This window comes from Vipera berus, assembly GCF_964194415.1.
Source record: "Vipera berus genome assembly, chromosome: 2".
Classification (NCBI taxonomy): domain Eukaryota; kingdom Metazoa; phylum Chordata; class Lepidosauria; order Squamata; family Viperidae; genus Vipera; species Vipera berus.
This window is the reverse complement of record NC_138203.1, coordinates 39,843,192-39,870,360: the sequence shown is the minus strand read 5'-3', so window position 1 is coordinate 39,870,360 and position 27,169 is coordinate 39,843,192. Positions and strand designations below refer to the sequence as shown.

At 39.3% G+C, this 27,169-nt stretch overlaps 1 protein-coding gene across 7 annotated transcripts in view; it reads left to right on the top strand.

Annotated features, from left to right (window-relative positions):
- Window positions 1-331: 331 nt before the first annotated feature.
- Window positions 332-27,169, top strand: part of MEF2C (myocyte enhancer factor 2C) — a 191,128-nt gene continuing 164,290 nt past the window's right edge. For 5 of the 7 annotated variants that reach the window (XM_081320825.1, XM_081320823.1, XM_081320817.1 and 2 more), the window contains exons 1-2: window positions 332-485; window positions 17,245-17,334. The gene's annotated coding sequence lies outside the window, so the exon portion shown is untranslated. Of the gene's footprint in view, window positions 486-17,244; window positions 17,335-25,848; window positions 26,001-26,148; window positions 26,205-27,169 lie in introns of those variants that run through there. The other 2 variants (XM_081320818.1, XM_081320821.1) reach the window with 2 other exon arrangements.

Sequence of the window (27,169 nt, the reverse complement as noted above, 5' to 3'; positions counted from 1 at the left end):
GCCTTGTTTTAAGGCTTGGAAATGAGATATTTACACTAATGTAAAGAAGAACTTTTTTATTTTACATCTGCAAAAGAAGCAACTCTTGAGTAGGGCTATTGATTTGATATTTCCCAACTGAATGTACAGCATGCTTTGTGGACAAAAGTAATTCTGTGTTCTTTTGCCAGAACTCACAAAGGTCTGGTTGACAGCGATACCTTTTACAGCTAAATTTACTCCAGAGTGACAGGAGCAGGTGGGCCCAGGCCTGCCAGACACTTGTGCATGGAAATCACGCATCTTACAGGTCAACAGCAAAGGGGAAAAAGCTCCTGTCTTCGGTGCAGAGGGTGAGTGAGGCAAACAGGACCCAACCTGGGGGGTTTCTCTTCAAAGCCAGCTGGTCTGGCTTTATTCTACAGGAATTTTTTACCTGTCAGTTTAATCAACAAAACCCTCAGCAGGTGCTGACGGGGACATCTTCCTGGAGAAGAAGGGCACTGGTGAGTTTTCATAATTTCTTTTTACTAGATAGATTGATAATATTAATGCCTATTTGCTGTCTGCCTGATAATTCCCTTATAAAACCATGCCTGTAACCAAAAAATGGTTGAGTGTCTAAGATGTTATGTTCCAATGGAGAGACTTGAGAAATGTGCTGTTTTCCAATAATTACTCTGATAAGGCAAACTTGCCCAGGGAAATTCAGTGTCTGTTACTTTTTTGATGAGTAAGATCAACTTTAAAGATCAGATGGGCCAGTGAAGAAAATGGCTGAGGACATTGGACATTTATACACACTCATGCAGAATAATTCAGTAGGGGAAAAAAGGAAAGAAAAACGCATCCCTGACCCCTGAACAATACATGCCTTTTAATTTTGAAGTGAATAGTGAAAAATATAAATTACATTTTATCAGCTATGTTATACCTACATTAAATTTGTCCAATCTGTAAAATGCTATAAAAATTATCTTTTGAATATAGCCACTGGAGTTAACTTACCTTAAAGGGAATGTGAAAGGCAGTCACGTACAAATTTTGCTGATTTTACTAGAAGCAGAAGCTGTAATATGGGGAGAAAAGTGGGAATGTAATAGTGCTTTCATATTAGTTGCAGAGAATTCAATGTGCACAACTGTTTATGTCTTAACACCACCAAGCAGTTTGCAAAGGATAACGTTTTAAAAGGCAATCTTATTTTAATTACAGCAAAGACGTGGGAAAAAAGATCAAATGCTAAGACATATTTGGGGAGGAGCAGAATTTTGTATGATGAATTTCTATTTTCACAAGCTTGTGCTTTTAACTATGCTTCAGAGCAATTCTTACAAACTGTCAAACAAATGGAAAGCATTTCTGTAAACAAGTAATCAAGTTTTGATTTTATTTTTTTTAGCCCAAGACTAATATATTATATACAAAATGAACATATGAAATTGCTTTTAACAACCAGATTCCATAGTGACATACTGTCTGGCACACAGGTTTAAAGAGCACAGAACAACAGATAGATAAATTGTGACATTAATTTGGCACATTAAGTTATTCTCTTAAGAAATTCAGAATTATTGTTCATGTATCAGACAAATCTTTAAGGAAGTATTGTTCAACTATTTTAAAGACATTTCATACAGCATATATTTCCATATTTTCCTGAGCAAGATATTGCTTTCAAAAGACAAGGACTCAACTCTTAACTTCTCAGATTTAATACACATTTGGAAGTCAATCCAACGGATTTCCATGGTTCCTATTTCATGCAAGAAATTTGGTATCTTTCTCACCATCATTCTGACTTTTTTTTCTTATTTAAATGAAACATAAGAGAACAGCTGATTTGTCTTGATATCTGTTAAAACCATGCAGCTGCTCCAGAAGAATGCCAAGGACATTTGTAATAATATTTTAAAATTTGTGAAGTATTACTAACGGTTGCTAATTTTAAACAGTGGTACAAATTATGTTGGAGAAAAGGATAATGTAATTTATAAAGCTGGATATTCAAAAGAACTAACGTTTTGTAGGTTTATTGCAATTGCTTACATATTTTTTTTCAGCATAAAAGGCAGTGAACATATTGTGGAAGACTACAATGCTCTGTAAAACTCCTTAATGTACCATGTTCATTTCTAAATGAGGATAAATATATTGCTTGGAAAAAATATCCTGTTCTGAAAAACAATTAATTCTAGAAAGTTGTAAAGAAAGAAAAAGCTGGATAAACAGACAGAAATCCAGATACCATTAAATAATTTCATAATATGGTCACTAAGTTATTAAACTTTAAGTTTTTAAGGAATATAAGAACCCAAACAACTTATAATATGATGCATCTTTATTAAATCTAGATAATATTTTTCCCCTTTATGTTCCTTTTTACCAAAAAATATGTTGTTGCTCCTGAAAATCCTTTTTTTTACACAATAAATAAGCATGACCACCAAAATCATACTGTCCGGGTTTTTTTACTTTTAATACTAAATCTAATTATTAACTTTAGGCATTGGCATATTACATAAAGCTAGGAATGTGATAACAAAATATTAGCAGATTATTTTTTAAAACATATTCCAGTCTACATTTTAAAATGTTAATCACTACATAAAATTCATCTTAGTAAGATAATATTAGTACGTACCATGGCCCATTCTAAGTCCTTCCTCATGTTTAGCAGTAAATGGAATTTAAATTTTATCTGAATGCATGTGGAATTGTAGAACTTTAATAATGGCAAATTTTCTCAGAAGATATATTAAAACACTGCAGTAAGCATATTTATTTCTTTGTAACATGCTGCTCATTATCCTACACTGAGCAGATAGAAGACATTACAGAATGGGTCAAACCTTATACAAAGACATCTTGTGCTTGTCCTATTCATCTCAGTGGAATTTTCATTGGGCTGTTTCTCAAAGCACACCCATTTAAATACTGAAAAACTACATAGACAACTTTTTTTCCTCTAAAAATAATCCTTTGGGCTTTCCAGATATGGCTGTAGAATTTGTATCATACATTTCTATAGTTTTAAAATACATAATGAATGGTAATTTAGTTCAGTTTTCCACTACATGTTTTTCTTTAACCCTAAGTGGTAACAATTGTCCAGGGTTAGGTATTCTAGAGAGCATGTATATATGGCCCTTAACTGCATTTGAAATGCATTGGATATACATATCCAATTCTTTGTTCTAAACTTAGTAAGGCAAGAAGATGTCATATGATTTCAAAACAATGAGTTCCTTCTTTCCTTCCTTTTTCCTATTCTGTACAAAAAGCAGAATAGCTTTACTTAATTAAATGAAGTAACACTTTCTAAAATTGCTAAGAGAAGACCATGCACAATTGCTCTCTCTTGCTTAATTCTGTTCTCTGGAAAAATTATTTTCAAAATCTCAGTGATATACAAAAAAAAAATCAGACTTCAGAGAAAATGTATAAATAAATATGCAATATATCTGTAACTTTGCTGCTGTTGCTCATTTAATTTACAACAATAAAAGTAATACTCTTTGCAAAAAGTCCCCACTATTGTTCATATTTTAGATTATTTGAAGAGACTGTCTAGGAAATTAATCACTCCATAAAGAATTATTAAGATGGTTTACACTTGAACCAATATTTTTTCCTTCTTGCTTTCCTTTTCTTTAAACACTTTAAAAAAGCATACAAATTCCTTGTATACTCCACAATCAGTTACATATAAGTTTTTAAAATGAAGAAAATGGCAGTTTTCCTGCATCATTTGTCATTTAAAACAACCAATCATTGAAAAAAATCCATATTATGAGAATATTTTATTATGTCAATTATACATGTTTAACTCTCTCATCTTCATTCAGTCATATAATTTTAGTAATAACCATGGAGCATAGTTTCATTTTATTCCAAGCATGGTAATGGATTATGTATAATTTTTGAATTTCAGTCATGGACATTTTTGATGATTCTGCAGCACAGGAAAATTAGAAAATGTCCCAAGTCATCTGAAAATATATAAATATTTGTCCAGATAAAATAATGAAGCATAAAATAAACTACAAACCAATCTATTCTGTGACATATCACTAACATTATCTTAAACATTTTTCTGGAGCTGAATAGAGTTTAGGAGAAAAATACACAGGACTCAGACTGATGCCCTCTTTCTCTTGCTTATCCAAAAGAAGTAAATAGACAATCCACAGATAGTGGGAAATTCAGAAAGCAAAATAAAAGTGGCATCAGAGTGATGAGGAATGTTAGGCAGGGAGAGGGGAACCACATCTCAGCGGAGTCAACACCTCCTATTTATTTCAATCCTGTGCCTGTGAATCGCATTCACAGCATTTTCGAGTTTATTTAATGATTAAACCAATTATTTACACAAGGAACCATATGTACATGAGCTGTGGTTATTTCTATTTATGAAAAGGCAATATTTATTTGGGATACAATCCTGAATACTTCAGTCTGGGAATAAGCACCATTCAGTACAATGGAAATTACTTCTGAGTAATTCTGAGATGCACAGAGCAAATTGCTATTTTTACCCATTACATTTATAATAAAATTATTTGTTGTTAATTTGATTTACTCCCCATAGTCCTGGAAAACAACTGAGGGTTGTACAACTTGTGAAGAATGCAGGTTGTGGTTTATTTTCATGCAAGCAAACAAGACATTATAGAGCAATTCTTACTGAGAAGTAAATCCCATTAAATTGCTTCCTGAAAGATACAGGGTTGTGCTGTTCGCTGATCCACGCACAAGTAAAATCAAAGTTCAACTCCGGTCTTGATGACTACATGGAAAATAATACAAATAATAATAATTAAAAATACTACATGATTAGTCAAATGCAGTTAAACTCTAAGAATAAAATCTTATATTAACATACAGTTCTGATATGTTGTCTTAATGTTGTAGACGGTGTGGCTCAATGTGGGGTGCTTTTCTGTTTGCATTTTTTAAAATGATTTCTAATTTACCATGTCACATATTTAAATTTAGGCATTAGAAGGCTGTTGCGGGAAATGCAAGGTTAAAGGAAGGCATTATGTCTGGGGTTCCTTACTGGCTTAGCATTTGGACTCACAGTAGCACAGCTGAAGTATGATTCTATTCCTGGCAAGTCAGCAAATGCAAGGCTTGTTTTACCCTGCTTGACAGAAAAGTCCCCAGCTCCCTCCCACCCTTCTACATATGAGCTAGCACACATTTCCCTGCTGCCTCTACAATTCTTCTCCCCATAAAATACTGAAAGTCCTTTTCCTATATAACTGTGGTAGGAATTTGGGGCATTTACCATTCTAACGTATCACAACTGCTTGAACACGTAGCTTAACCTGTTTGCATTGCTGGAATTTTCTTACAGTATCTATTTACAGTTGGTTCTCCTTCTTCTGGGCCCTGCACTACTACTGAAGGTCTCCAGTGAGGGACTTATTTCGATACTGAAAGTTTTGTTTCTTGCAAAACCAGAGAACAGCACCAGCATTTTGTTTTGCAATTGATACCGCTTTAAAAAAACAGCTGTCTGCTTGGTTGGATTAATTAGTAGATTTACCAAGTCCTTGAAAACAGCCATGGTACCAGCCATAGCAGCATAAAACAGTACCTCATGAAAAAGGTAGGCTGGACTTACACTTAGACTCTCTCTGTGCCAGACTACTTTCAAATTCCATTTATCTGAATGTGGCAGCTGTGTACTTAATCATATGACGAGAAGAGAGCCATCTCGTGCCCTCAATTTAATACTGAAAGGCCGCCAAGAATGAAAAGAAAAATGTAGAGTGCACAATATGGGACTAAAAGCTAAAGTACAGATAGTCCTTGACTTACAAACTCAATTGAGCCCAAAATTTCTGGTGCTAAATGAGACAGTTGTTAAGTGAATTTTTGCCCCATTTTACCACCTTTCTTGCCATAGTTATTAAGTGAATCACTGCAGTTATTAAGAGTGACATGGTTGTTAAGTGAATCTGGTTTCCCATTGACTTTGCAAAAGGTGAACACATGACCCCAGGACACTGCAACTTTCATAAATATGAGTCAGTTACTAAGTGTCTGAATTTTGATCACGTGACCATGGGAATGCTGCAACAAGTCATAAGTGTGAAAAACAGTCATAAGTCACTTTTTTCACTGCAGCTGTAATTTTGAACAGTCACTAAATGAACTATTGTAAGTTGAAGACTACCTGTAAACTTTTTCTATGCATGCTGCCTTACTTCCCAGTTTATTATTTCATTTTGAAAAATTTATATGACCATCCCAGCTTATGAAACACAACTTGGCATGGTTATGACAACATTAAAAGTAAAAAAAAAACAATAGAAAGAATAAATACAGAAATTTAACACCTCCACCATCCTTGTCCAATGCTGGCAGTGAAACCACCGTCAGGTTCTAGCCTCAACCTTGGGAGGTTAAAGGGCTGGGGCCTGCCGAATCTTGGGGGAAAGAGTGTTCTACAGCAGGGGTCCCCAACCTGGCATGGCTGGCTGGGGAATTCTGGGAGTTGAAGTCCACAAGTTTTAAAGTTGCCAAGCTTGGAGACCTCTGCTCTACAGGACGAGTGCTGCTGATAGGAAAAGCACACTTCCTAGGTCCTGCTGGATGGCACTTCCTAGGTCCTGTAACATGCCACAGTATTTGGCTTAGTGCAAGGGGCAGATACTCTCGTGAAGAGCAGGTCCCACAAGTAATCTGGTTCCATTTCATTGGGGTTTAAAATCTTGAATTTCACCTGGGAAGAGGTCAGGAACTTCTTTATTTATTGGACCTTATTTATTTATTGAATTTATATACTGCAACAATCACACAATAGTCAGATGTTGATACTATTAACCACCGTATCTTATTAGACCACCTATGGATATTGGAATTAGGACTTGGTTGGCTCTTTCCTTAGTGGACAGCTCCAATCTGTTTTGATGGGTGTGAGAGGTTGGCCTAAGAGCAACTGGGACACTACAGTAGTTGGTCCTTTCTCTCTTGCACTGAAACATCTATATGAAATCACTGGGGATCAGCAGAGAGTATAGGGTGCTATCATCAATATATATATATTTATGTTTTTTATTTTAATTCCATTTATATCCCGCCCTTCTCCGAAGACTCAGGGCGGCTTACAAGCTTAGCAGTAGCCTTCATTCTAGGTATATGCCTGCTTATTAGGGCTTTCACACACACCCCAAGCGGCATTATTGCAAAGTCAGCTTAATTGCCCCCAACAATCTGGGTCCTCATTTTACCTACCTCGGAAGGATGGAAGGCTGAGTCAACCTTGAGCCTGGTGGGATGCGAACCTGCACTAATTGCAGGCAGCTGGTGTTACTTAAGGAGTTATTAGCCCACTGCTCCACCAAGGCTCATATACATATATATATATATATATATATATATATATATATATATATATATATATATATATATATATATATATATATATATATATATATATATATATATATATATATACATACATACATACATACATATATATATATATATATATATATATATATATATATATATATATATATATATATATATATATATATATATATATATATATATGAGATTTTCAGCTAACAAAGAGAGAAAGAGAGCCTGTGGCCTAGGGGTTAAAACAACTGCTTAAGACGCAGTCGGCCCAGGTTCGAATCTTAAGACGCAGTCGGCCCAGGTTCGAATCTCAGAAGGGTATGGCTGACTGATGAGAACAAATAAGTTTGAAATGATCATATTGGTCTCCCTTTATTCTTTGTTAGCAAGCCAAAATTTTACACAAATATGAGCTGCCACTGCTGTGGCTACTGCCTGTAGATGGCCTTGGGCTAGGCTGAAACAGGAAATAAGATTTGTCCCGTGTCTGGGACTAAGCAAGTGTATTCTGAATGCTTAACAAACATTTAAAACATATAAATGTGTGTGTGTGTGTGTGTGTGTGTGTGTGTGTGAAGTATTTGTCAAGTCTTTTGAATACCTTGTTGGTTAAATCTTCTTTCCTGTTTCAGCCTAACCCAAGGCTATCCGCAGGCTATAGTCACAACTTACAGCAGTTCATTATTTGTGTAAATTATTCAAATTGCTAATAAAGAATTAGGGAGGCTGATATGGCCATTTCGAACTTATTTTGTTCTCATCAGTCAGTCATACCCTTTATCTGAGATTCGAACCTGGGCTAATTATATATTAGGCAGTTGTTTTAACCCCTAGGCCACAGGCTCTTTCTCTCTTTATTAGCTAGGAAGCAAGGGAGATATATGTGTTAAGTATTTGTCAAGTCTTTTGAATATATATAATAAATATATATAACATATATGTATAATGTTCAATTATAAGCTGATATTTGAGCGATAGGGGAGATGCTGCTAATGGTCCATTCTGGGGCTTGGAGATTGTAAGAGCGTGGATGGGAGAGAACTGAAGTTGAACTTGAGCAAGATAGTTGCTATTTGCACGTCAGCGTTTTCTATCAACACCAGGTCTATCCCTGGACATGCAAACACCACTATAAACCTCATCCCAGTGCCCAGTGAGGGACTAGATGGGGAACAACAGCTTCTGCTGAACCCTGGGTGCTGGATGGGGTCGCACTTCTCAGTTAGACCCATTGTGTAATTTGGAGGTCTTCTGAATACATAACTCTTGCTCAAGTAGCAAATGGCAGTTGCGGCTAGAAGGGCCTTTACACAGCTGCATGTTGTGTACCAGTTGCACCCATTCTTAGATTGGGAGTCTCTGCTCATGTCCTAATCACCTCCGGATTGGATTTCTGTAATGGGGCTGTTCTTGAAGAGTATTCAGAAGCTTCAGCTAGTGCAGAATGCAGTGGCATTGGCAGTTATCTCCTTCTACAACAGCACACCTCTGCTCCAGGAATTGCATTGGGTTGCTTCTAGGTCCAATTCAAGGTATTTTTTGTTCCATATAGCACCAACATGCCTCCTTAAGTAACACCAGCTGCCTGCAATTAGTGCAGGTTCGCATCCCACCAGGCTCAAGGTTGACTCAGCCTTCCATCCTTCCGAGGTAGGTAAAATGAGGACCCAAATTGTTGGGGGCAATAAGCTGACTTTGTAATAATGCCGCTTGGGGTGTGTGTGAAAGCCCTAATAAGCAGGCATATACATAGAATGAAGGCTACTGCTAAGCTTGTAAGCCGCCCTGAGTCTTCGGAGAAGGGCGGGATATAAATGGAATTAAAATAAAATAAATAAATAAATATTTTAAGGACCAAGTTCCTGATTTTGGGTCCTTCTGAACTCACAGCTCCTGCTTGAATATCAAATGGAAGCAAGGGCTAGAGGGACCTATGCCTAGTCCAGGTTTATCTGATGTATTGATTTATGCACCTCATGTTCTCCTTATCACTCAGATAGATTACTGCAATGTAGTTTAAATGTGGCCACCTTTGAAGATTATGCAGATTATAACTAGTCCAAAATACAGAGGCCCTTATGTTTACTGGCATCCAGTGTAAGATTGATGTTGTGAGCCCTGTACTGGTTATTGATTCAGATCTGGGTACAATTTAAGGTCCCAGTTTTAACCTACAGTATAATGTACTGTATATAGCATGGTGCCTGCCTGAGTGTCTTTTCAGAACTGTTTCAGTCTCTTCTAGCAGAGTTGAGCAGCGCAAGTGCCAAATTGTATTGCTATTCAATGGCACAGATCAAGCTTACTCCCTTCTTGATGGCTTTCAAAAATTGTTAAAATTGAACTTTTCTGGAAAACATTTTGAGTAATGTTTCCCTACTGTAGCATTTTTAAATTTTTCTATTTTTGTTATTTTTATTGTAGGAAGGAAGGAAGGAAGGAAGGAAGGAAGGAAGGAAGGAAGGAAGGAAGGAAGGAAGGAAGGAAGGAAGGAAGGAAGGAAGGAAGGAAGGAAGGAAGGAAGGGATTATATACATGAGTAACCAGTGTTACTATGTTTTAACATCTACCTTAAATCTTTCAGGATTTAATCCTGGAGCAGATGTTCAGATTGTACTTGCAAGCAGGCCCTATTGTCTCTAAAACAGAAAAGGACAATCTTTCTTTCCAGGCATACCAGAGCACAGCTAGTATCATGTGAGGAATTACTCCTTCTTTCCAGTTTAACTTGGTATTTCGAAGAAAGTGCAACCATTTAGAAAATCCTTTCTATCTGACTGTTGCCTCCCATTGCCATTTTCTTATATACCATAGTGGGGTTTTTTTCCCCTTTCAATAAAAACAAAAACAAGAGAGGATTTTTTTTTGGCAGTGGCCTTAAAAATATTGCCTTGTACTCATTCTTGTAAGTTTATCCTTTATATAACCTATGACAATGGTGGTGCTTTGTTCTAAGAGAGGGAGTCCTGATTAGAGGATTTAGGGAGATGGGGATACATGGCAGTTCCCACCCACCCTTCCAAAATAAGGAATTTGAGCTACATAATTATTCCAATAATTAGTAATATAGTAGCTGCACCAGGATACTATTGCATTGTCTGATGACTTATATTTTACAGTTTTAGTTATCAGAAAGGCTGGGCAGTCATTATCCAGCATATTATGAGGCACTGCAATATTAAAGCTATTACCCTTTTAATGCCAAACTGTTGCAAGGTTATTATTCAGTAAAGCTGCAGTCTAATTTTAATTCTGGGTCCATTGCCTCTCTTCCTGCTCTACATTATGAGGATACAAGTGTCTGAGAAAATATCAACTGGATTTTCTTCTCATATATGTGCATGGTTAAAGAAAAGTATTTCCAGATCAGAGGCTAACACTGATGGATGCATAAGTATTTTTCACTAAGCCTACATATTATGGTTTAATTATGATTTTTAGAACAAACAAGTCTGTGAAGTTGGCAGAAAAATCTAAAACATAAATAACGGTTAACTGACCATGACAGATAGATCTGTGTGACATACTAAGCCCCAAAGAAAGGAACAATTCAGAGAGATGTGTGTGTGTGTGTGTGTGTGTGTTGCACGTGCGCACACACGTGTGTAAATGTGAGGGCAACCTGTTATATAAAACCATGATTTTAAAATATTAAAACAGGTGGCACTTGGCAGAATATAAATCATTCTCCATTATAGTTCAGACATGTGACCTATATTTCAGATAAAAAGGAATATATGCTGTGTACCTGCCAAGAGATGGATGGTGTGGTGATTAAGGTGCTAGTCTAGAAGTGGTTAAGGTGCTAGTTCTAGACCTCCCTTAGGCACTGAAGCTGATTGGGTGACTTTGGGCAAGTCACTCTCTTTCAGCCCAATTTACCTCACAGGGTTGTTATGGGGGTGGAGTGGGGAGGAGCTAGCCTTTTACATGCCACCCTGAGCTGCATAAAGGCAGGATATAAATAAAAAGTAACAAGAACAGACTCTCTCAAAGTGATCCTTTTAGACATGAATAAATTAAAGAATAAGCCTTTGGCACTGGGCTATATTACTAAAATTTACCTTGCAGCCATGTTTGTTTGTTTTCCTTGTCCCCAATCACAGCATTAGAAATTCTGCAGAGACATACTTTGGAATTATTTTGCTTTCTTTTTTATCCACTGGAAAAAACATGATCAAAAAACATAGGGCCACCAAATTTAGCATTCTTCATTGGATTAGTCCTTGCCATTACCCTGAAAACACTGGTTCCCCTAATTACGCATATAGACCTTCCACTACATGGCAACCTGGTGCTATGTGAAGTGAGCTTCGTGACCCCCAAGATTTTTTTATTTTTTTTATTTTTATTCCATTTATATCCCGCCCTTCTCCGAAGACTCAGGGCGGCTTACAAGCTTAGCAGTAGCCTTCATTCTATGTATATGCCTGCTTATTAGGGCTTTCACACACACCCCAAGCGGCATTATTACAAAGTCAGCTTAATTGCCCCCAACAATCTGGGTCCTCATTTTACCTACCTCGGAAGGATGGAAGGCTGAGTCAACCTTGAGCCTGGTGCTTGCTTTATGAAAAAGCTCCCATTGTTTAGTCAGACCAGTAAGAACAGAAAAGAGGATTTTAAGGGACATACAATTTGGAAATAGATTCCTGAAGAAGGAATGGGACCCCTTTTAAAGAAGAGAGTTTGCTCTCAGGTAATACACCTTCCCAGGATCTCCCTGGACATCCACTTTCCAACCAGGGCAGAGATTTTGATTCATGACATCTCATTTGTCACGATTACAAACACAGGAAAAATGGAATTTTTTTTTTAAAACAAAAACAGGCCTTGTGTTTATAGGGATGGACGATTAGGGAAGGGCACCAAGAGCTGCCCAAAGCGCCCCCCCCCAACATCTAACAGCATGAATCCACTCAAGCCAACGGCCAAGGAGATAATCTGTAAACTCGTGTGCTGCTTTTACATCCCCCAAATCCTGCTTATTTCGTCCTGCCTAAGAGCTTCCGTTGCCCTGGGAGCCGAAAGGCGAAAGATCCAACCGAGGGGTCGGCAACCTCGGCTCTTTTATGACTCGTGGACTTCAACTCCCAGAATTCCTGAGCCAGCTATGCTGGCTCAGGAATTCTGGGAGTTGAAGTCCACGAGTCATAAAAGAGCCGAGGTTGCCGACCCCTGATCCAACCTATGCAAGTGAGAGTCTGAACGGGAGCCGGCGGCGGACTCAAAAGAGGGCTAGGCAGGCTGATGAGATTTGAGTGAAGCCTCCCTCTGCCTGGAGCGACGCGGTCGTTCCAAAGTGCGCGGCTTCTTTCGAAGCGCCCTGCATCTCGACACAACGCTTCCCCCTCCCCAAATTAACCCTTTCAATTAACCGAGCCGCTCAGGGGCGGAGCGAATCGGCCCCGACAACAGCCGTAAGCCCCTCGCCTTCCAGGCTCCCCGCCGCCCTTCGCCCGCCGCCTGCCAAGCGCTCGGCTTGGGTCACAGCGAAGAAGACGCGAAGCGGCCGGCCGGGCTGACCTCGCCCGCTGTCCGACTCAACCAAGCCGCCCTTTGCAGCGGGCGGCGGCGGCGGCGGCGTTTGTTTGAGGTCCTTCTTGCGAGTGGCCCGAAAACCGACGCGGCGACGCTTTTGGCTCGGCGACGGCGGGAGGGAGATGACTTTTAAAAGCCGGGGGTCCTGCGTCCTTGTAGGTCGCAGCCTCCTTCTGCTTCCCTTGACGGCTTTGCTTGTGGGCGGGTGGAGCCAATAAGTTCCCTGTGATCCAAGGAAGTTTCTGAGATAATTACTGTACTGGTCTTTAGGGTGTCCAGCGAGATTCTTTTTGAGTAGACCGGTGGGTGTCCAAATTCCAGAAGGTACAGAACTTTCTTGGCTCCTTTGACGATTGCTTTGAAGCAAAACAGCCCTCGGAACATCTCCTTTTTCCTCCACCCGCCCCCGCCCCCGCCCGCTTTGCAGTACCTGTCGATTTTCTCGTTTTAAATGGACAGCTTCTAAATCGGGATTAGTGGATGGGGGGTGGGGGTGGGGGTGGCTGGGCAGCCTGTTAAGGGAAATCGTATCTGATTACTGCAAACTGGTAAAGTGAAATGCGCAGGGTTGCCATCACCGTTTCCCTTTCTTCTTTTCTGGCAAGGTTCCTGTGTTTTTAACCTAGTGCTGTTAGAATTTCAGGAACGGAAGTTTTTTTTTTCCCCCCTCAAAACCTTTCCATACTGGGAAAATATTTCGCCTCTCAAATTTCTGTCTGCTCTGCTATTATTAACAGCCTGGGAGTTCTTAGGGAGGGGGCGTAGCTCAGTGGCAGAACGCGGAGGGCTTGGCAGGCGGATGTTCCCTGCTTCACAGCCTCTGGCTCTTTCTGGCAGCGTTGCGAAAAGTGTAGCCTCAAAGTGTCAATAGTGACGGGCTAGATGGCCGGCAAGTTGACATCATTGGAGGCAATATGTTCCTAGTTGCGGTGTACCGTGGTAATTCTATTAACTCAATCTTACCCTACCTGATGTCCTCCAATTGGGACCGCAGCTCCCAGAATTCCAAACCGTCGTGATAGGTGAGGAATTCTGGGAATTGCAGTCCTAATGAGCCCTTCTGGCTGGCATTAGTTTGGGGAAGCTGATCTATTATAAATCGATCTAAACAGGTGCACTTATATCCAACATAATATGCTTTTCGAAGATCAAGGTGTGTGCTTTTTCCTCAGTATCCACAAATGCAACACTCTGGCATTCTCCCCTTGCTTCTGAAAGATGCATTTATCTTCTTAGCCCTTTTGACAGACTTGGAACTTGCTTTATATATTTGAGGTTCATGAGTGCTCACTTTCTTAAACAAATACACAAAACTTTTTTCTTACCCTTTCCACTTTGACAGTCTAATCCTATTTATATTTATTCCAAGTAAATTCCATAAGGTTCAATGGAAAAAAATTGTAAGGAAAATGTGCACAGGATTGCAGCAACCTTAAAAATTGTACCTGATTCATTCTAAATGACAGTATCTTCCAACACAGCCGCACATTCTGAATTCCTCTAGATTTCTACATTTCAGAATTCTGCTTCTTCACTTCTTCCCTTAAGCATGCCATTTTTTGCCTTAATTAAACAAACCTTGTAACTTGGTTAATGTGTATCAAGCACAATGCCTACTAAAGGAAAAACTAAACCATCTTGGTCTGTCAAAATAACTTAGAGAACTCTCCATAGCCAAACATTTGAGAAACTAATCATTCTATGAAAATGTCTGGACATATGTTGTGCCTGTAGAGCTGTATCAAATGTAGGAGGAATTTGTTAATTTGCAAGCCTTTAAAATGGTCTCACAGATGAAGGAGGAAGATATCTGAAGTAGCAAAAAAGTCAGAGTGCAAGGTAGTCATATTTACCTGTAAATGAAACATGGGACATAGTAAAACTTATAAATCAATGCATGAATTTGAATTGTTAGAAACCTAGTATAGCATGAATAAAATCTGTATATTGCATGGTATTTCCAATTCTTTACAGTTCCTTTACAAAGAGAATAACAGAGACTCACTATGCTGTTTGTATTAAGCAGTTTATTTACAAATGTTTAGGTGTACCATATGAAAACCAGTTGGTATGAGAAGAAGTAATAGTCACTAAATATCAGTTGCTTAGTCATTATATACTGTAGTTATATGAACTACACAGAAAAGTTTTACACTGACATCTTCTCAAATTGTTTTTTCCCCCTCCCGATTTTGCGTATACTTAAACTGTTAAAAGTGCTTCTCCCAGCTTTTAGATTTAGAAGGTAAGGAGTGATATAGAACTGTTATTGGTCACCACAAGTTATTCATCAGAAATACTTCTCATTTTTTCAGTATTAAGTACAGGCTATATAAATTTGTAAGTGAGGGGGAGAATTATTCATTTAATGGAAAGATGTTGAATAGATTGCTTTAAGTCAGTATGATACCTTACTACTACTGTACTACTTGAGCCTTGGTGGTGCAGTGGTTGGAATGCAGTATTACAGGCTGACTTGGCTCACTACCAGGAGTTCAATCCTGATCAGCTCAAGGTTGATCAGCTCAGCCTTCCATCTTTCCGAGGTTGGTAAAATGAGGAGCCAGATTGTTGGGGGCAATATAATAATAAACCTTTATTTTCAAAGTACAACATGTGTACATTGAGATTAGCTGAGCCTACCCCCCCCCCCTGCTCTCTTCCCCCAACACACAGTGACAACAAACCCTCCATCCTACCACACCATGTGAACCAACTACACCACACACCGGCCTCCCAAGTCAATTCTGCATAAGTTCACAGAGACAGCCCACGGATAAAAGCTATTTTTCAGCCTGTTGGTATGGCTGGCTATACTCCTATATCTCCTACCGGATGGTAGAAGAGTAAAGAGATACCGTCCAGGGTGTGAGTCATCCCTGAGAATCTTCCTCACTCTTCCAAGGCAATGAGCCCTGGCGATGTCATCCAGTGGTGTCAGGGGACAGCCCACAATGTCTTGTGCTGTGCTCACTACCCTCTGTAAACTGCTTAGAGAGTGTTGTAAGGTACTATGAAGTGGTGTATAAGTCTATGTACTATTGCTACTGTTACTTTTATCATTAGCTGTCTACATTTTTCAGTTAAGCCAGTTCTACACCCATACAAGACACAGAATCTGCAGCAAGAGACTATTGCCCAAGAAGAATCAGAATTCTAAACTGATATAATTCTAAATGTTGCAAAATATACAGGTTTAAGGGTTAGCAATGTATTAAACAGCAACATCCAATATACAAGTACAGTGGTGGACTTTGAAGAACTTGGACAAAAAAAGTATTAACACTTTTGAACTTGGAGGTTAGGTAAGACTTCTGAGAATACCATGGACAGCCAAGCAAACAACAAATGAATCAATCCAGAGTTCTCACTGATGCCCAAAAAAAGAAAGGAAGGAAGGAAATGTCCATGCTCAAGTTGTTCTACTTCAGACACATTATGCAAGGAGGAGGCTCTGATTTGGGGGAAAGTGGAAGGGAAAGAGAAGAGGAAGATCCGAAATAAAGTTACTGTAGCAATGGATGAACTATTGGAAAGCCTGAAGGACCAGATAGGGACAGATTGCCATGGAGGACATTTATCTATGTGGTTGCGGAGAGTTGATACCAACCTGATGGCATATAAACAATTAATCAAAATATAGAAGTGAGGAGAGCAGTAGAAAGCATCATCTTTCATTTGTCTGTTGTTTTTTAAACTCACTATTCTGCTGATCTACAGAAATTCATCAAGAGATCTCACAGTGATCAAGATTAATTTTATATTAGTATCTGCTGTTAAGATTGACCACACAGTATTTCTTTTATCCTGATAATGCACAGAATATGTGTAATGCACATATTAGTAAATAACTAAAAATTTGGACAAGTAATGATAATAGTAGTTGTAATAAGATACCATGCCGACATAAAGCCATATTTTCAACATCTTTCCATCAAATAAACAATCTGCAATGGTGCCATAATAATTTCCGTTTAATTTATTCAGCATGATGAATAAGTCAGAAAATAAACATATACATTTATTGAGAAAGTTAAAACTGTTAAAAATTGTACCACATATAGAGCATCTCTTATATTTGCATTTATTTCAGTCTGGTATTCTAGACTTGGTATAGACTTGGCTCACTATTATTATAATTGAGCATTTCAAAGACAGAATTCAGATGGAATTTACTAAAAATGGTTGATTTTTAAACTTGTTTCTAATATGTAGTTTCTAAGTGATAGCAGTTATTTGCTCAAAGCATAAAAGGAATTATTTTCAAAGGTTTTCATACAAATTGCTTCATTAATAAAGGACCTGTATTTTAATAATCTCTTACTGTTGTGCTTTTAAACATTCAAGGTGCCGACTAAGAGTTGTAAACTGTGAAGTAACTACCATGGAACAGATTAAGTAAAGCAAATGACTTTCAAAATAAAGAGAGTGGACGTGGTAAGTGCTATATTCATTTTTCATTTACATCATTCAATATTTCAAGAAAGCTCTGTTTGTTAGTTCCTTTCTCTACATTTTTTTAAAGTTAAAGCGTAGGATAAACCCTGCAGTAGTACTCACTAAAAGGCATACTAATGACAAAGACTTTCTATAACCACAACTTATTGTACATTATACCATTTTAACTGTGGCATGCAATTTATATTCAGGTGTCACTTTCAGCACCTAGCTTTGAAAATATATTTTACAATTAATTCATTTCCAAGAAATTACATACATTTTCTTTCTCCCCTGTGGACTGTGAAATATTTAAATTGCCCTTCTGGAATCTATATCCTATTATAATGAGATTTCGGGAATTTACATGTTATATGAAATTATAAAAGTAATATGGATTGAAATAATGCTCTGAATAAGTGGGAGAACAAATAAAGTATTGTTGATCTTGAGGGGCAGATTAATCTCTAGCTTTGATTCTTTTTAGAGTAGGTTACTCTGACACCTCCCCCAACTAATTCGGTGTGTGCATGTGAGCAAGAGAGAAAGAGAGAGAGGGAGAAAGAAAGTTAAAAAGCTCTCTAGAAAAGCTGTATCAAAAGCCTTAGATCATACTTAAAAGCAGGCAGATATGAGAAGTAGTTCAACAAACCACTTTTTAAAGACAGGCTGGATTTGATGAAATAAAAGCAGTGTTTCTCAGCCTTGACAACTTTAAGATGTGTGAACTTCAATTTCCAGAATTATCCAGCCAACACTGGAGTTGAGGTCCACATGTCTTAAAGTTGTGAAGGTTGAGCAACACTAAAGTAGAGTAAGAAGAGTAGTAGGGTGGGGCTGGACCCTGGATGGAAAATGGAAACCACAGCACCCAGGGTTAGGATGCATAAATGGTGGGGTTATTTTCAACATAACCTTGGCTCTCTGTAATTTAAATGTCACTTTTACAGTGTAAATTGGCAGGCTCATTACTGTTAAAGAATTAAACATTTGACTATCATTCTAAAACGAGAAGAACTTGGATAATTACTGAAAGAAGATGTTAACTGAGCTCACCATGAAATAATCATATTCGTAAGGGAAACAGACACTTGGCTACACCTCAGCCCTTCAGTAAGGTTATAGAAGGGTTGATTATTCCAATAATTACACCTCCTGTTGTGCTTTTTTTTTAAAGTCAGATGTAAGTTTCAGGTGGAAGGATGGGAAACAGTGCAAAATTTCTGTTTCCTGTTGCCAGCAGGCCTGTGCCTAACAGGAACCTTTAATCTTACCTTTTTGGAAAGAATCCAAAGGAGATTTGCTGCCAATTATTGGCTGTTTGTAACACATGTTTTAAAAATATGGTCTGGAGGTAACATTTCAATGTAAATTATACCGAATTCTAAATGACACAGGAAGATTCCACAGGTGTTGTAAGAGCTATTTTTATTTGTTCACTAAAATGTTCTCTACTGAGTCTTGAGAATTAAAGAAGCTATAGTATTTGGCTTCTACAGTTTGTCCACAAGGGATTGCAATGTTTTATCAAAAAAACAAAACAAAACAAAACAGAAGGGTGCCTTGCTCATTGCCTTGAGGATCTTTTCTTTGACTGAAAAATATTGCCATTAACTGCTGAGTATAGTTTTAATATAAAATCATGACTATTTAAAGAATTATTCTAATAATGAAAATGAAAATGCATCTAGTTGACCTGATCTGAATCAAAAGCTAAGCAGATTGGATGTGAAATTGTTAGGAAATTAAAAGGCTGTAAACTAATGTAGGAAATTTAAAAAAAAACACACATCCTGGATGAAGGTTCTAGTAAACACTTCCAAATTTTTACCAAGTAATTTGTATGGGCATGTATATAAAATACAGGAGTATAGCTTGATATAAAGGTAAAGGTAAAGGTTCCCCCGCACATGTGTGCTAGTCGTTTCCGACTCTAGGGGCCGGTGCTCATCTCCGTTTCAAAGCCGAAGAGCCAGCGCTTGTCCGAGGACATCTCCGTGGTCATGTGGCCAGCATGACTAGACGCCAAAGGCGCACGGAACGCCGTTACCTTCCCACCAGAGTGGTCCCTATTTTTCTACTTGCATTTTTATGTGCTTTCGAACTGCTAGGTTGGCAGAAGCTGGGACGAGTAACAGGCGCTCACTCTGTTACGCGGCACTCGGTATTCGACCCGCCAAACTGCCGACCTTCTGATCGACAAGCTCAGCGTCCTAACCCACTGAGCCACCGCGTCCCTCTCAGCTTGATATGAAGGACACTAAATATTTTTTAATATTGTAAATAAGGAAACAATGCATAGGATATATGAATCCATAGAATTTGTATTTATTTTGATGCTGTCATTTTCTTATTTCAGGCTATAAAATCAAAGCCACACTAACTTTTTCTCTGTCCTGAGAAGCTTGTTTTTAGTTTCACCATTTTCCTGCAATTTTTATACAAAGAAAGACATTGGCTAGAATTTAGTATAGAGTATTGCTGTACAGTATTACTTTTAAACACCCCAATTTGAAATAATCTTAATTAGAAATCTTTAAGAAATCTTTGGGACATTTTGGAACTACCGTGTTTCCCCCAAAATAAGATCGGGTTTTGTTTTTGTTTTTTTTGTTTTTGTCTCCAAAAGAGGCACCAGGTGTTCAGGGTAGGCCTTACCTCACCTCCAGCACTGACAGCCCTGCCCATCCATCCATGATCTCTACAACGTCTACAATATACATGCTACATGATCTAGCAGTATATACTACTAAAATTGTGGCATCATGGAGAGGTCTTGAAGAAGGAATGCAATGGTCATTGCATTCTATAAATAGCAGCTAAGTCCTGAAAGGGAGGAAAGAATAAGAAAAAACTCAAAATTTTCCTGCCTTGATTTTCTTTGGTATGAAATAGAGAGACATATATACTCTTTTCATGCTTTCAAAATTCTGTTATTATTTCCTGCAACAATAGTAGAGTTCCAGTAGTCCTTGTGGAGTCTCTTTTCTGACCTGGCCTACCTCAAAAAAGACTAATGCACCACCAAGATAAGACAAATGTGGCTTATTTATTGAGAAGTACATTAATGCCATTTAAAGAAAACTCCTGATCAGGTCTCTTTTGCTGTATTAATAGATTATCTCTCTGAAGGCATCCTCACTGCAGATGGAGAGTTTGTGCTCTAGAAAAGGAAAAAGATATTGCCTTCCTTTTCTGTAGCTTCTGAACATATTACTTCAAAAGTAATTCTGTTTTGTTACAATATGCACTGTCTAGTAAAATCAGAGTCATCTGTTTTAAGGTTTATTGTCAGGTTGATGGGAGAAAATAATAGTTACAAGTTAACAACATTTAAGGAGAATTTAAGTTCTGTGGATCAAAACAGAAGAGATTTAAGAGCAGAGTTAAAAATGAAAACTGGTGCAAAAATAAGCCCCACTAAAAACAGCGGAGCTCCATTCTGGGGGCAAATATCTAGGTAAAGGTAAAGGTTCCCCCGAACATGCGTGCTAGTCATTTCCAACTGTAGGGGCCGGTGCTCATCTCCGTTTCAAAGCCGAAGAGCCAGCGCTTGTCTGAGGACGTCTCTGTGGTCATGTGGCCGGCATGACTAGACGCCAAAGGCGCACGGAACGCTGTTACCTTCCCACCGTAGTGGTCCCTATTTTTCTACTTGCATTTTTACGTGCTTTCGAACTGCTAGGTTGGCAGAAGCTGGGACGAGTAACAGGCGCTCATTCTGTTACGCGGCACTCAGGATTCGACCCGCCAAACTGCCGACCTTCTGATCGACAAGCTCAGTGTCCTAACCCACTGAGCCACCGCAAATATCTAGGCATGCTCTATTAAATTTTCTATGGCTAAGGAAATGTGGTTAAGGCATGTTTATAAGCATATATGCGTTGATAAGTTCTTACAATATTTCATGTGTGAGGCATATATTACTACTTCCATGTGTAAACAGTCATTTCAGATCAAATTTAGTTCATGTAAAACAATACTTTTCAAAAGGCAAAGTACCATTGAGTGATTATTTTTTTGACTGATGTAGATTGCAGCACTTGTGCAAACAGGAGCATATAGCAATTATTCTTAGACCAGAATTGTAGTGATGGTGCTATGTGAGCCTATGGTTTCAGATTGTACTAGATTTCTCCATTGCTTTAACCACTGTTTCATTGCCCCTAATGTGTAAATAAACTTAAAATACAAATTTTCAGTAAATGCTTCTGAAAATGCCAATCAATTATTGAAATAATTTTAGGGACTCTTTTCACGTGTTTTCCTTGCCAGCAGAAAACTGTTGTCTGACTGTGGAAATAATAAAATGGCAAATCCACCCCATAATCTAAATATCTTCTTAATGTATTGTTCTACGCTGATTTTGTTTTCTGAAGTCTGCTGTCAAAGGACACAAAACTTTTTGCATTTAAATAATATAAATGATTTGGTACTTTGTTTATCTCTGTCACCGCAGTTCTGGAAGGTCACAGATCTGTATCTATTTCAATTTTTCAAAATAGAAAATCAAGGAAAGAATGAAAAATATGAATATAAAGGAAAAGCAAAATGAACAATCTTTAGAACACATATTTATATTTAAGCATACTTAGGATATAGTTACTTTTTTCTTCGTACATTCAGTTCAGTCTTGATTCATGGTGACTTACATGGACAAGTCCAAGTAGTTTTTATGGCAATATTTTTGGATTACCTCTGTCCTTGGGCTAAAAAGAAGAGGCTGAGCCACAGTCACCCCACAGTTTAATGCTTAAGGCAGGATTGGCTCTCTTGTTTTCTAACCACTTCATAAATCATGCTTTTTAATAAGACACAATAACTGAGACATCACCCATTCCCCATTCCATCTGAATTATGGATCAGTGCACTGGATGTGAACACAAGACACCTACCAAAGGTCTGCATTATTGCATAATGATTGATAGCAGGAATGTTGAAAAGTCAAGATGACTGCATTGATTGCACAATTGCAACTCTACCTTGAGTTTTATGTTCCTATCCTTTGGATACCCATGCTTCATAACACAAAAAGACAGTATGGGAAAGGTTGCAAAAAAGAAGTATTTGAAATCATAATCATAAAACAAAAGATTGATCTTCATTGATTTCCACTTATCCACTGGTTTCTCTAAATGTTTAATTTAATTCTCCCTTATATTAGCTATAGTGCCATCTATGTGCTGGGGCTATACAAAGCTTTAGAAATCTGACTCAAAAATGTAGTACAGAATATACTTTAATGGTACTTGAATGTATTGTATTTATGTAGTCTGGTGAAGAACTTAGAAGTTTATCACAGAAGTTTACTTTATAAGATAGTGAATCATTCCAATATCATAAAAACTTCCATCCTGCATAAGCCAGTCATCCAAAAGAAATAATGAAGCAATACTGATTTTATTGAATTTATAAATGGGCAAAGCAACTCCATCTGAATGCTGGAGGAACTGCCATGTCCTGTTTTCTGCAGTCTCACTATGACCAGTGGGAGATTACTACAACTGGTAGAAGATTTCATTAGTTCATGAAATGCATCAGGAAAATGAATATGCTTTACTTGGCTTAAACACAAATGAAATGTCGGAGCTTTCTGCAGCTGGGTTGACAAATTTCCAGTGTTTTAACAGCACAGAATCGTTTTTGCACTTATAAGAGAATCCCCTCATTTAACTGATGAAAAATAGCCTTGCTTCCATTCTCCTTTTTAAACAATTCCTACCTTACCTTTCCTCTCAGAGATTGTGCATTTTTTAAAAAATGAAACTGCTTTACTCTGGCACTGGGAGATTTAATTACAAGTACTTTATTTCACCCCAAAGTTGCAAAAGAATTGTGCAGAAGGGTGCATTGATATCTGAAGAAGAGGGAACAAAAGAGAAAGTAGGATTATACTAAAAGCCAAGGTAGTCAGTCACCTTGGCCATTCTCGAATCCATATTAGGTCAACATCTTAATTGAAAGATTGTAGGACTAACTAAAATGCTTCATAACACAGAGAAAACACATCCATATTCTCTAAAATTCTTCAGGAGAAAGGTTAAGCCACAAACAAAAGAGTGAGAATAATAAATAAAATGTTCCTAGATACTGTGCAAAGTAATTGGGGGTTTTGTTCACTAGTTTCCTATTTTGCTTGACTCCCATGTGGGTGATTTACATTTTGCCCAAAGTTCTGAAGAAGGACAAAGTTTCAGGATACAGTAACATAGTTGCGGTGGGTAATAATAATAGAAGAACATCCCTTTGTAATGGATTGCATCATCCTTAAAATTATTGTCTTTGTATTAAAGGCAACAATAATCTTTTATGTATCGATTCCCCACCTTTTCCCATGGGTGTATAAATGGCAAGCCGCAAATGTGCATAAAAACAAAATACAATCCCAAAACAGAACTGAAGACTTATGAAGTTTAATGTATACAGCCCTAGGACCATCCCTTTTCTGGAAGGTCACTTAGTGTCAATGTAAAGGGGGCTTTTAGAGTACTTCCAAGGAAAGGCGCGTGTAGGATTGCAGCTTGAGGTGGCGAAGCGAAGGCTACTCTCGCTTTTTGGACTACTCCCGCGCGATACTAAAGCGGTGAGTTGGCAAGGCTGACTTTCTGGAAGCAAAACGTTTATACGGAGGATGCATGAACTCCTGCTAGCCCTCTGCGCAAAAAGAGCACCTTAAAGTCAGGAATCAGCCAGGGAAAGAAAGGGTCGTTTATTTTACTTAGAGTGCTGCTGCTGTCCTTGCCGAGCTGGGCGGGTGCGTTTATCTGAATTTCCTCTCTCCATCCTCGCCTTTCCAAAGTTTAGCCTCGGGGCGAGGGCGGAGAGCCTCGCGCTTCGAGACGGAAGCCGCACGAGAACCCAAAAAGGAGCTGATTTAAGAAAGGCGCAGAAAAGAGATGGAAGCAAAAAGGGAGGAGAGAGGAAATGTCAATGGCCGTGATTTTTTTTTGTAAAAAAAAAAAGAAAAAAAAGCGGGGGAGGGGGAGGGGGAGCCGCACCGCTGCTTGTCTTGCATCTCATCCCTGCCAGATTCCGGTGGGGAGTGGGGAAATGTTTTCAAAGTGCCTCGAAAGTTGGCCCGACAGCGCTGACCCAACCTCCCTGGTGGAAGTCAGAGGACCCCCTCGTCTTGCATTACTTTCTCCTCCGTTTCCCTCCCCCCGAGGACGGCGCAGGCTCCCGATTCCCCGCCCTCCCCCCCCCCCCCAAACACCGACCCGCAGTCAGCGTCGGCTCGCAGGCCGTCCCGAACGGACCGCGCCGGTTTGCTCTCGCAGCGCCGCTTTCCTACCGATCCGTAGATTTCGCTGCTACATTGAGCTGAAGCGGGGAAAACAAAACAAAACAATGGGGCTCGCGCAAAACGAGTTGCCCCAAATGACCGAGGCTTTCGCAAAAGCCCTGCTCGCCCCGATCCCTGCCGAGCATCCGAAGAGCTTTTCAGAAAAGATCGCCAATGGAGGAACGCGGGCGCCCTTCCTCTTTAAGCAACTCCCCCCCACACACACACACACACCCAGGTTCGGGTTTCTGGTCAAGACCTACTTAGCCTGGTTCCGGCAGCAGCCTTGCCCTCTCTCCCAGCCCGATTTTTGTAAAGGCCTCCACCGTCTCTACCGTGGAGGGGGGGGGGGCAAAGGGGGAGAGGGATGTGATTCCCCCGCCTTATAGCCGCGATCGCTACGACTGCGTGTAATACAGGATTGTCATTAGGGTTGCTCCCTGGCATGTGTCGTTTTGCCAACTCTCCTAAACCGCTAACCAGCCCTCCCTCCGCTCTCGGCCCCCCCCCGGCCCCCAACCACCCCCGGCGGTAAAAAACTAAAATTAGCAAAATGTCAGGCATGGCAAGATTGATTCAGCCCAGATGCAATTATCATTTAAAAAGTGCTTGATTGAGGTGCCTGATGTTGGGTGATTTATTCTGCATACCATATACATAATTAAAGTAGGGTAGTGGAGTAATTTATCAATCTCCTTGAGACTAGAGAGGGGCGCGGAAGGCGGAAGAGAGAGAGAGAGAGAGAGAGAGAGAGAGAGAGAGAGAGAGAGAGAGAGAGAGAGAGAGAGAGAGAGAGAGAGATCGTTGCCACCGCCTCTGCTCTGCTGTCGCTCTCTGCGCTCTTGTTTGTTTTATTAAAACGCGTTCGGGATGTGATCCCGCCCCCTTTTTTCCAAGAGTGAAACTGATTATTTCTCCAGCTCGGCAAGAGAGAGTCCTTCGTTTGGGATTGTGGGAGAGAGAAAGAGGGAGGAAAAAAAAAAGAGGAGGAGGAGGAGGAGAGGAGGGAAGGCAGAAGGAAGAGAAGCCTCGCCGGGCGTGGAGTTTTTGAATCCTCCCTTCCCTGCCTCTCCTCTCTCTCCCCCCTCCCCTCCTTCCTGCGATCCGTGATGTTACAAAGCCTGTGAGCTGTGCTTTCCCCATTCGCCTCCTGTCACTTCCTTCCTGGACGCTCTCAGGACGAGTCCGCTTACTTTTAATCCGACCAGCAGCACGGGCACTTGCGCCTGCTGCACGCTTAGGGACACACGCCGCCGCCACCAGCGCCACCACAGAGCTCCTGGCAGTTCATTGGATTGATTTTCAAGGTTGTGTGTGTATGCGCGCGCGGTCGTGCGCGCGCCCGTGTGCATGTGTGGTTAAAGGAGGCTGCGTGTTGGACCAGGTGGGGAACATCTTACAAGGCTGGAAGAATTAAAAGCTTTTTCCCCCGTTCCTTCTCTTCCTCTTCCTCCTCCTCCTCCTCCTCCTTCTTCTCCTCCTCCTCCCCCACTCTGTTCAATCACTTCTCTTTCTCTCTCTTGTTTCTCAAGAAGAGGGGAAAAAAGAATATCTCAAGGACTCGCCTGATCATCCAAACGTTTGCGATGTAAGTACACGTGCAATTCGTTTAAAAGTCAGGGCTGTGTTGACACTGCTGGGTGTCTATTGATAGGCATTGTGGTATGTGTGGCAGTAAAGTCAGGTGTCCTTTGGATGATAGAGTCATCCAGCAGTAGATGGCTTTAAGGGAATGTGGCATTCTTAAAGTCACCTAGGTAAGTTGCTGAGGATTTCTTCCTCTCTTCCCCTCCATCTGCTTGAGTGTTTAAAGTTTCATGAAGTTAGTGCACGTCATTGGTGTATTTTGGTATTGTGAAGTGAGCTAGGGTTGTTTGTCTTTTAACATTTCACCAAATGCTTATGACCTTGGAGTACTTGTCCCATGAATTATCAAACAGTGCAATGAAGAAATAACCTGGCATAAGAGCAAATGCCCTTTTAAACTTCGATGTGTGCAGTACATCACTTTTTTTCATGCTTTGGTTTTCATCACAGCATCTCTCCCAACACATGTTTGCCTTTATAAGCTTCCTTATGAAATGGAGGAAACTGGAACATTTGAATGGAAAAGCAAGCAATGTTCCACTTTTGCAGTCTTTCTAACTTTAGCTGTAAGTTGACCGAGGTTGTATTGCACTTTGGCAGCCTGATTTTTTTCCTATTAATTAAAACTTCAGGCTGAAGATGACTACACAAGAACAAGGGAGATCTATAGAGAATACTCTTTCATTGTAAAAAATATAAAGCAGTTATAGTTTCTTCATAGAATCTAGTTGCCTTCTAACAGACTTGGCAATTAATATAAAACTGGTTTCAATATTTCTGTTTATTAAACATATTTTAGAATAATATAACTGCTTTAATATTGATATTACTTGCGAATGTTGTGCAGTCTTATCTTTAAGTAGCACAGATTGGACTTTAAATAAGATACTTATGGCATGTACTTTGTATCTGCTACTGTTGGCTAAGTAAGCACAAGGGCAATCTGCCAGTATTTTAGAGGTAGAC